Genomic DNA, 7,500 nt, shown 5'->3' with positions numbered 1-7,500 from the left:
CGCGCCCCTCGGGCGTGACCTTCGTCCCCTTAAGTGCAGACCCGCGACGTCCGCTTCCCCGTCGACCCTCCCGCATCGGGTCCGGGCGCGGCTGCCGGTGGAGTTGGCGACCATCGCGCTGCCCGCGTCCCGTGTTCCCACCGCGGTCGGTCGGCGCGGCGGCGCCGCGGAAAGATCCAGCGAGCCCGGCCCCGCACCCGCCTCGGCGGAGGGGCCGGCCGCGCCTACTACCCCCTCATTTCCGACCTCAGATCAGACGAGACGACCCGCTGAATTTAAGCATATTACTAAGCGGAGGAAAAGAAACTAACCAGGATTCCCTCAGTAGCGGCGAGCGAAGAGGGAAGAGCCCAGCGCTGAATCCCCGCCCGGCCTCGGGCGCGGGAAATGTAGCGTACAGAAGGTCGTTGCGCCCGACGCCGCCCGGAGGGGGCCCGAGTCCTTCTGATGGAGGCTCTGCCCAGGGACGGTGTGAGGCCGGTAGCGGCCCCCGGCGCGCCGGGGCGCGGCCTTCTCGGAGTCGGGTTGTTTGTGAATGCAGCCCAAAGCGGGTGGTAAACTCCATCTAAGGCTAAATACTGGCACGAGACCGATAGAGGACAAGTACTGTTAGATAAATTGTATATATATGTTATCATGCGTTCCCTAATGAGTACTTATTAATAAGTTATTGCGCAGAATGCTTGCTGTTTCGCCTTGCAGACGTCCACCAGTCCACAACAAGTCATACGATGCTGTCTGGGGCTTCCTGACCTTCTACACCTCTGGGAATCCAAGAAAGTTGCTGATAGCTCAATCTACTCTGTTGATGTCTGCACATGACATTCTGTCCTTGCATTCCTTTCCCATGGCGTCCTGTCTGTAACTACTTGTTTCACATAGAATACTTGTTTATGTCCTTGCGCTCCTTTATTTTCTCGTGAGACTAGGCCATGCTTTCCCCCCCCACCTGTTAGGGGCTGGTCTCACATTGTAGATAGGGCATCCCTTAATAAAAAGAGCGAGGGGTGTGACAGATCTTTAGTGTATTCTGGACTGCTGTAAGTCTGGTTGCACTCCTCGCGAGAAAAGACTCAACATTCTGCCTCACTGGTTTTGTCTGCTGATCCTTTATCTGATTTTGAACCTGACAGATTTTTGGGGGCTCGTCCGGGATCTCAATAGACCGACTTCGGGTTCCGGCTGACTTTTCGACGCAGGACAAGTCCTTGGCCAAGGCATATAAAGAAACCCTTTTCACGGGGCTGACTCGATCAGTCAGCTGGACGCCGGAGTGGTTGACGAGATCGTCCGAGGGAAAGGCCCAGCGGACTGTGAGTATGAATGTTGATTCTGTTGAAAGGAATGAAAATGTAGTGGCAAGAAAGGAATGAAAATGTAGTGGCAAGAGGTCACTTGAAACCTTGACAATTCTAGACCCTATCAAGTGCATATTTAGAGACAGTTAAATTCTGTATGGGATGCTGGAGTCCCCTGACGTAAACGTCAGTTAAATTCCACAGGAGGGCAGACTCCTCTGTTTTCTAAAGAAATAAAGAAGTACAGGTAGTTGGAGCAGTTAAATCCCGCTGAGGTGTGGTGGGGCCTCCGCACTAACCTTCCTACTGTGTTAGTTTTCTGCTGCCATCTGTGGTGGGTTTTCCTTATCCCTTGTTTAGCTGGTTTGGCTTCTTTCTCCGTGAAAAGATAGGTTTTATATTTACTTTGGGAAAAAGGTAAAGATAAGTTTTCCTTACACAATAGGAAGGTTAAAGAGTTGTTAAAATCCACTGGAGGGCGGGCTCCCCTGCTTGCCTGTGAGACGATAGGAATGCGCATTGTGTGTGTGTGTGCGTGTGTATGGTTTGACTGAGAGTGACCTCATTTGAGCTCTGATTTGAGGTTTGAGTCCTCTGTATAAACACGCAGGAGTGTAAACAGTGGCTTTGTGTGGACGAAAGCAAGGATTCTCCGTTTCCTCCGGAGACCCACCACACATCGAACATTTATCCACTGTCCTGTAAACTAAATTGGCTTTAGGACACTGCGGGTGCCATTCAAATTGCCAAATCCGTAAACTAAACAAATAAATCATGGGGACAGCAAATAGCAAGCAAAAGCCGCTGCCCCGACATGAATTGAAATGCAAAGATTGGACATTGATGGAAGCAGTTGACCCCGAAAATGTTAAATATCTTGACAAATGGATAACCGATTACAAATTTGACGGTCAGCTGAAAACGAATTCGTTGAATAACCTAAAGCAATCAATTGATGCTAAATGTGGTGTAAAGAGGAATAACGACGGATATCATCTAATAGTAAAATGGGAATTGGAGGCTGAGAAGAGAAAATGTGGGCAGATAAGAGAAAGACTGAGAGATAAGGAAGACGGGGGAAAGATAAGAAAGAACTTGTTGTTGCACAGGCAGGAGGATGATGAGACAGTGTCAGCGCGGGCTCGCTTGAAGGCCAAAGCTGACGATGCGATGAATGAGGATGAAAAGAATGATCAATCTATAGAGACGGAGATTGCAGCACGCCAAGGTGAACCAATTTTCCCGTCTCTGTACCCCAAATTACCAAGCACAAATCATCCTCCTGAGTATGGTGCTTCTGCTCGTGGTATATTGACGCGGAGCCGTGCTCGTGGTGTGTTGACGCGGGGCCGTGCTAAGTTGGTTCCTTCGGCTGACGCAGACGCATACCCGATGATTGAAGTGGCAAATCCTCATGATGAGGGAGGACCCACAATTTTAGTATACAGAACATGGACCCACGCTGATATAAAATCAGCAATTGAGGGTATAGCGTTGCCCACTGAAGATGTTGATCAATATTGTACCGACATGAGACAACTCATTGCTTCATACAATTTGAGAGGCGATGAAGTACAACAGGTTTTTATGGCATCTTTAACCAAACATTGGGCAAGCGTTAAAGGCACCTGGGATCCCTTTGATTCCCGGGGCCGTCCATTGGAATGTAACGGGGTGCCATTACAAAGAGAAATTGACCAACTATTGGGCAGGATCAAAATAAAATTTGAACGTAGGGCAAATTACACAGACATTGGCCGAACCAAACAAAAAGAAGATGAGTTGTTTGAAGACTTTAGGCACAGACTCGAGAGAGTGTTCAAGGCCAATAGTGGCTTGGAGCATGGATCTGATGTTTATGACCAACAACTCAAAAACGCTCTACATGCAAATTCGCGACCAGCAATCCAGAGCTGGATCACTAAACATATGATCACTTTCCCGACATCTACCTTGCCACAGTTCATTGATCATGCTATACACGCCGAGAAAGTTGTCAATGCAAAAAGAGCAAAAGAGAAGGGGAAAATGGGCACCGTGTTTTTTGTTAAAGGAGAGCAGTCTGAGATGTTTTATCAAAATAAGACCTTCGAACCACGCCTGGAGGGGCGTGGTCGTAACAAATTCCGTGGCAAGGGTAGAGGGGGGTACATGTCGTGATTCTCCCAATTATGGAACAAATGACCAGCCCGCTTCAGGTCAGTCAAGACGGTACAATGCTGGACCTCCCGTTTGCTGGTCATGTGGGAAAACAGGCCATATAGCAAGAAACTGCCCAGATAATCACAAGGGTGGGAGTAGACCTCCCTTATGACTGGCCGAAGGTCAAAATACAGTTGAAACAACTGTCTTGTCAACAGCTCCCCCTGTTGATGTAGATTTGAACATTCAAGATTTGTTGATGAACAATGTTGAGAAGCCAGTGATAACTCTATTCGTAAACGGGACTCCAATAACCTTTTTGTGTGACTCAGGGGCATGTGTGACCACGTGTCGTGACATACCTGCAGATGTGCAAAGTAACGGTAGATCCTTTTGGGTGAGAGCAGCGAATGGGCTGGCAACCCCAGTTCCCCAGTCTCGACCAGTTTGGATACGGGACCCAGAAGGGGGAAGTTGTTGCATTCCCATTTTGCTGATGCCCAGTTGCCCTATTAATTTGCTAGATAGAGACGCTCTCACTGCCCTTGGGCTTTCCCTTGTGTCTCTTAATGGTCAAATTGCTGTCAAAAGGCGACACCAGTTACAGATATTTGGCCAATTTCACTGCTACTATTTTTATTCATTGGATTTGGCTGACGCAGAAGTGATGGAATTTGGTTCCCCTCTTTTGGCCCGTGTGGCCACCCTTTTGCGCTGCCCTGAACAAGCAATGGAAGCCAATCAACTATACATAACTATGTGGCATAAAGACACACCGGGTCCTGATCACAACTACGAGAACATGCTTGAGGCTGCTACACCTGCCACCTTGACAACTTCTTTCCTTCTGCACGATGGTGAGAGCCGTGCTTGTGTAGTCATACAAGCGGCTCCCCCTGCTGTGCAGAAGTTACACGTGTCTCCCACTCCGCTCCACATCTCTCTCTACAGGCCTCACACCGCAGCCTGGCAGAGTTTAGGATTTATGGCTGGTGATGCCTTGGCAGCTTCTGACTGGACTCAGGTTAATCCTGACTCCTTTTACAGTCCTTCCACCAAGCTCTTCAAACAAAATATGACTAAAGCCTTGTCATTCATTAGTGGAATCCACGCTGATCCTGGTGTTGAGCAAACACCCTCATCTTGAGATTATGTGTTGACGTCCGATGACGAGCACATCCTCGCTGGGGTCCCAAGTCATCTTTGGTCTGCGGGTCCTTCTGACGTTGGTTTAGTGAAAGGTGCGCTTCCTGTTGTCATAAGACCTAAAACTGAATACCGCCCTTGTGTGAGGCAGTATCCTTTAAAACCTGATGCCTTACAGGGTATAGCACCTGTTATTTCTGATTTATTAAAAGCAGGTGTCATCGTTCCTTGCCCGGATTCTCCTTGCAATACCCCAATTTTCCCTGTAAAGAAGGCACCCCCTTCTGTGGGGTGGAGAATGGTGCAAGACTTGCAAGCTGTAAACAATGCTGTTATTCAGAGAGCACCTTGTGTCCCTGACCCGCATACTTTGTTGAATTCATTGACACCTGATGCGAAAATCTTCACAGTGATTGACATTAGCAATGCTTTTTTCTCTGTGCCTATTGCAAAAGAGAGTCAGTTTTGGTTTGCGTTTACATATGCTGGCTCAAGGTACACCTTTTCAAGGTTACCACAAGGGTACTGTGAAAGCCCGACAATTTACTCCCAGGTGATGGCAGCCAGCATGGCTAAATTTGTCCCGCCAATGGGAAGTCAGATCTTGCTTTATGTTGATGACATTTTGATAGCATCTCCTGATTTTGCCTCTTGCCAAAAAGACACGCTTGCAGTGCTGCATCACTTGGCAAGTGAAGGCCACAAGGTCAGCAAGAACAAGCTTCAACTGTGGTCTGCTGAAATTAAGTATCTAGGCCACAATCTAAGTTCCCAAGGTCGATCCATAATTGAAAGCAGAAAAGCCTCTATTTTACAAGCTCCTAAGCCACTAACAAAGAAGCAAATGATGTCTTTTTTGGGTCTCACAGGTTATTGTAGAAACTGGATACTTGATTATGCCCAAATTGTTGCTCCTCTGTCCAAATTGATGTATGTGGAAGACATCTCAATGTCCGCTCACTTAAAATGGACTCCTGAAGCCGAGGATGCTTTTGTTTTGATCAAACAGGCTTTGGTCTCCAGCTCCACTCTAGCCTTACCCAACTATGATAAGGTGTTTGTCCAGACTGTTGACTGCAAAGGTCATTACATGACCTCTGTTTTGCTCCAATCACATGGCTCAAAATTGCGTCCTATTGCTTTTTATTCCTCTAAACTGGACAGTGTTGCATGTGCTCTCCCACCATGCGTGAGGGCCGTGGTGGCAGCCTCCATGGCTGTGGAGAGCAGTGCTGGTGTTGTGTTATTTCATCCTTTAACACTGAAAGTTCCTCATGCTGTCTCGGCTCTTCTGCTACAGACTAATATGACCTTTCTGTCGCCTGCGCGTCATCTTTCTTGCATGGCTACGTTGCTGTCTCAGCCGCATCTGACCGTTGAAAGATGCACGACACTCAATCCTGCCACTCTCATTCCCCTTCCTGACGATGGCGAATTCCATGATTGTGTCGATGCTGCCCAACAGATTGCAAAGGCTCGGCCTGATTTGGAAGATACGCCTCTGCCAGATGGTCATGTGGTTTTTGTTGATGGGTCTTCTAAGAAGAATGAATCTGGTGTGACCCTTACTGGGTATGCCATTGTTACTGCCGACGTGGTTTTGGAGGCTGCTAGACTGCCGTCCAATATGTCGGCACAGGCCGCTGAGCTCATTGCTTTGACTGGGGCCTGCAAATTGTTTGCAAACAAGTCCGTCACTATCTGGACTGATAGTCAGTATGCTTTTGCTACAGTGCATGTTTTTGCTCAGCAGTGGAGCAACCGTGGCATGATAACTTCTACAGGGAAGCCCGTCTCCCATTCCGCTATACTAACTCAACTTTTGGATGCTGTCCAGCTGCCTTTAAAGGTAGCGGTTTGCAAGTGTGCTGCTCACACTGCGGGCTCTGATCCTGTTTCTCTCGGTAATGCTTTTGCTGACAAATCCGCTAAGGCCGCTGCGGAAGGCCTGCTTCATGTCCTCTCGTCTCTCACGGCTCATGATTCAATGTCACACATCTCCCCTGATGTGTTGCTTGACATGCAGTCTCAGAGCCCCTCCCAGGAACGACTCTCTTGGGAAAAGCGGGGTGCAACTAAAAACACCGATGGTCTTTTTGTGTGACCTTTGGGCAAACCTGTCTTGCCTCGTAGCTTGTTCAAATGGGCTGCTATTTCAAGTCACGGGGCCACCCATGTCTCGGCGGGAGGTATGGTGAAACAAGTCGAGGCTATTTATACAACATACGGCTTTGCCGCTTTTTCACAACGATTTTGCAGAGCGTGTTTGATCTGTGCTAAGCATAACCCACAAGGCAATTTAAGACCTCAGAGAGGGAAATTCCCGACTCCATTGTACCCGTTTCAGACAGCATCGTATGACTTGTTGTGGACTGGTGGACGTCTGCAAGGCGAAACAGCAAGCATTCTGCGCAATAACTTATTAATAAGTACTCATTAGGGAACGCATGATAACATATATATACAATTTATCTAACAATTCCCTTCTCTTCTTTGATAAATCGGGGCACAAGCCTCCTTTTGACTCTTACACTCCCTGACGGTCATATTCGTCCTCCAAATGCCACCTTGTTTGACACTTCTTGTTGGGGTTTTCAACTGTGGGCTTGGTCCTCTGGAACCGATCCTCGCTTTCCTATTGCTATTTGCCTTAATAGAACAATGTCGGTCGCAGACCGTCCCGTTACAAATAAATACACCTTGTCAGCGGGAGCAAAAATCACAAGTACGCTCCTCACTGATGTAGACAGCTATTTTGTGGCCTCCACAGGGATAAGCGGTCATACTAACAACTGGCTTCTTATGGCTGAGCAGGCCGCAAAGATGGCTGGCGCTAGTTGCATTGCATGCATGGGTCCCAGACCTCTTTTGAAAATCATACCTGCAAATATAGGCCCTAAGTGTGCTGTCGTTT

The sequence above is a fragment of the Syngnathus typhle genome, unplaced genomic scaffold (genome assembly GCF_033458585.1).
Source record: "Syngnathus typhle isolate RoL2023-S1 ecotype Sweden unplaced genomic scaffold, RoL_Styp_1.0 HiC_scaffold_352, whole genome shotgun sequence".
NCBI lineage: Eukaryota > Metazoa > Chordata > Actinopteri > Syngnathiformes > Syngnathidae > Syngnathus > Syngnathus typhle.
The sequence above is the reverse complement of the archived record's forward strand: the minus strand, read 5'-3'. Positions refer to the sequence as shown.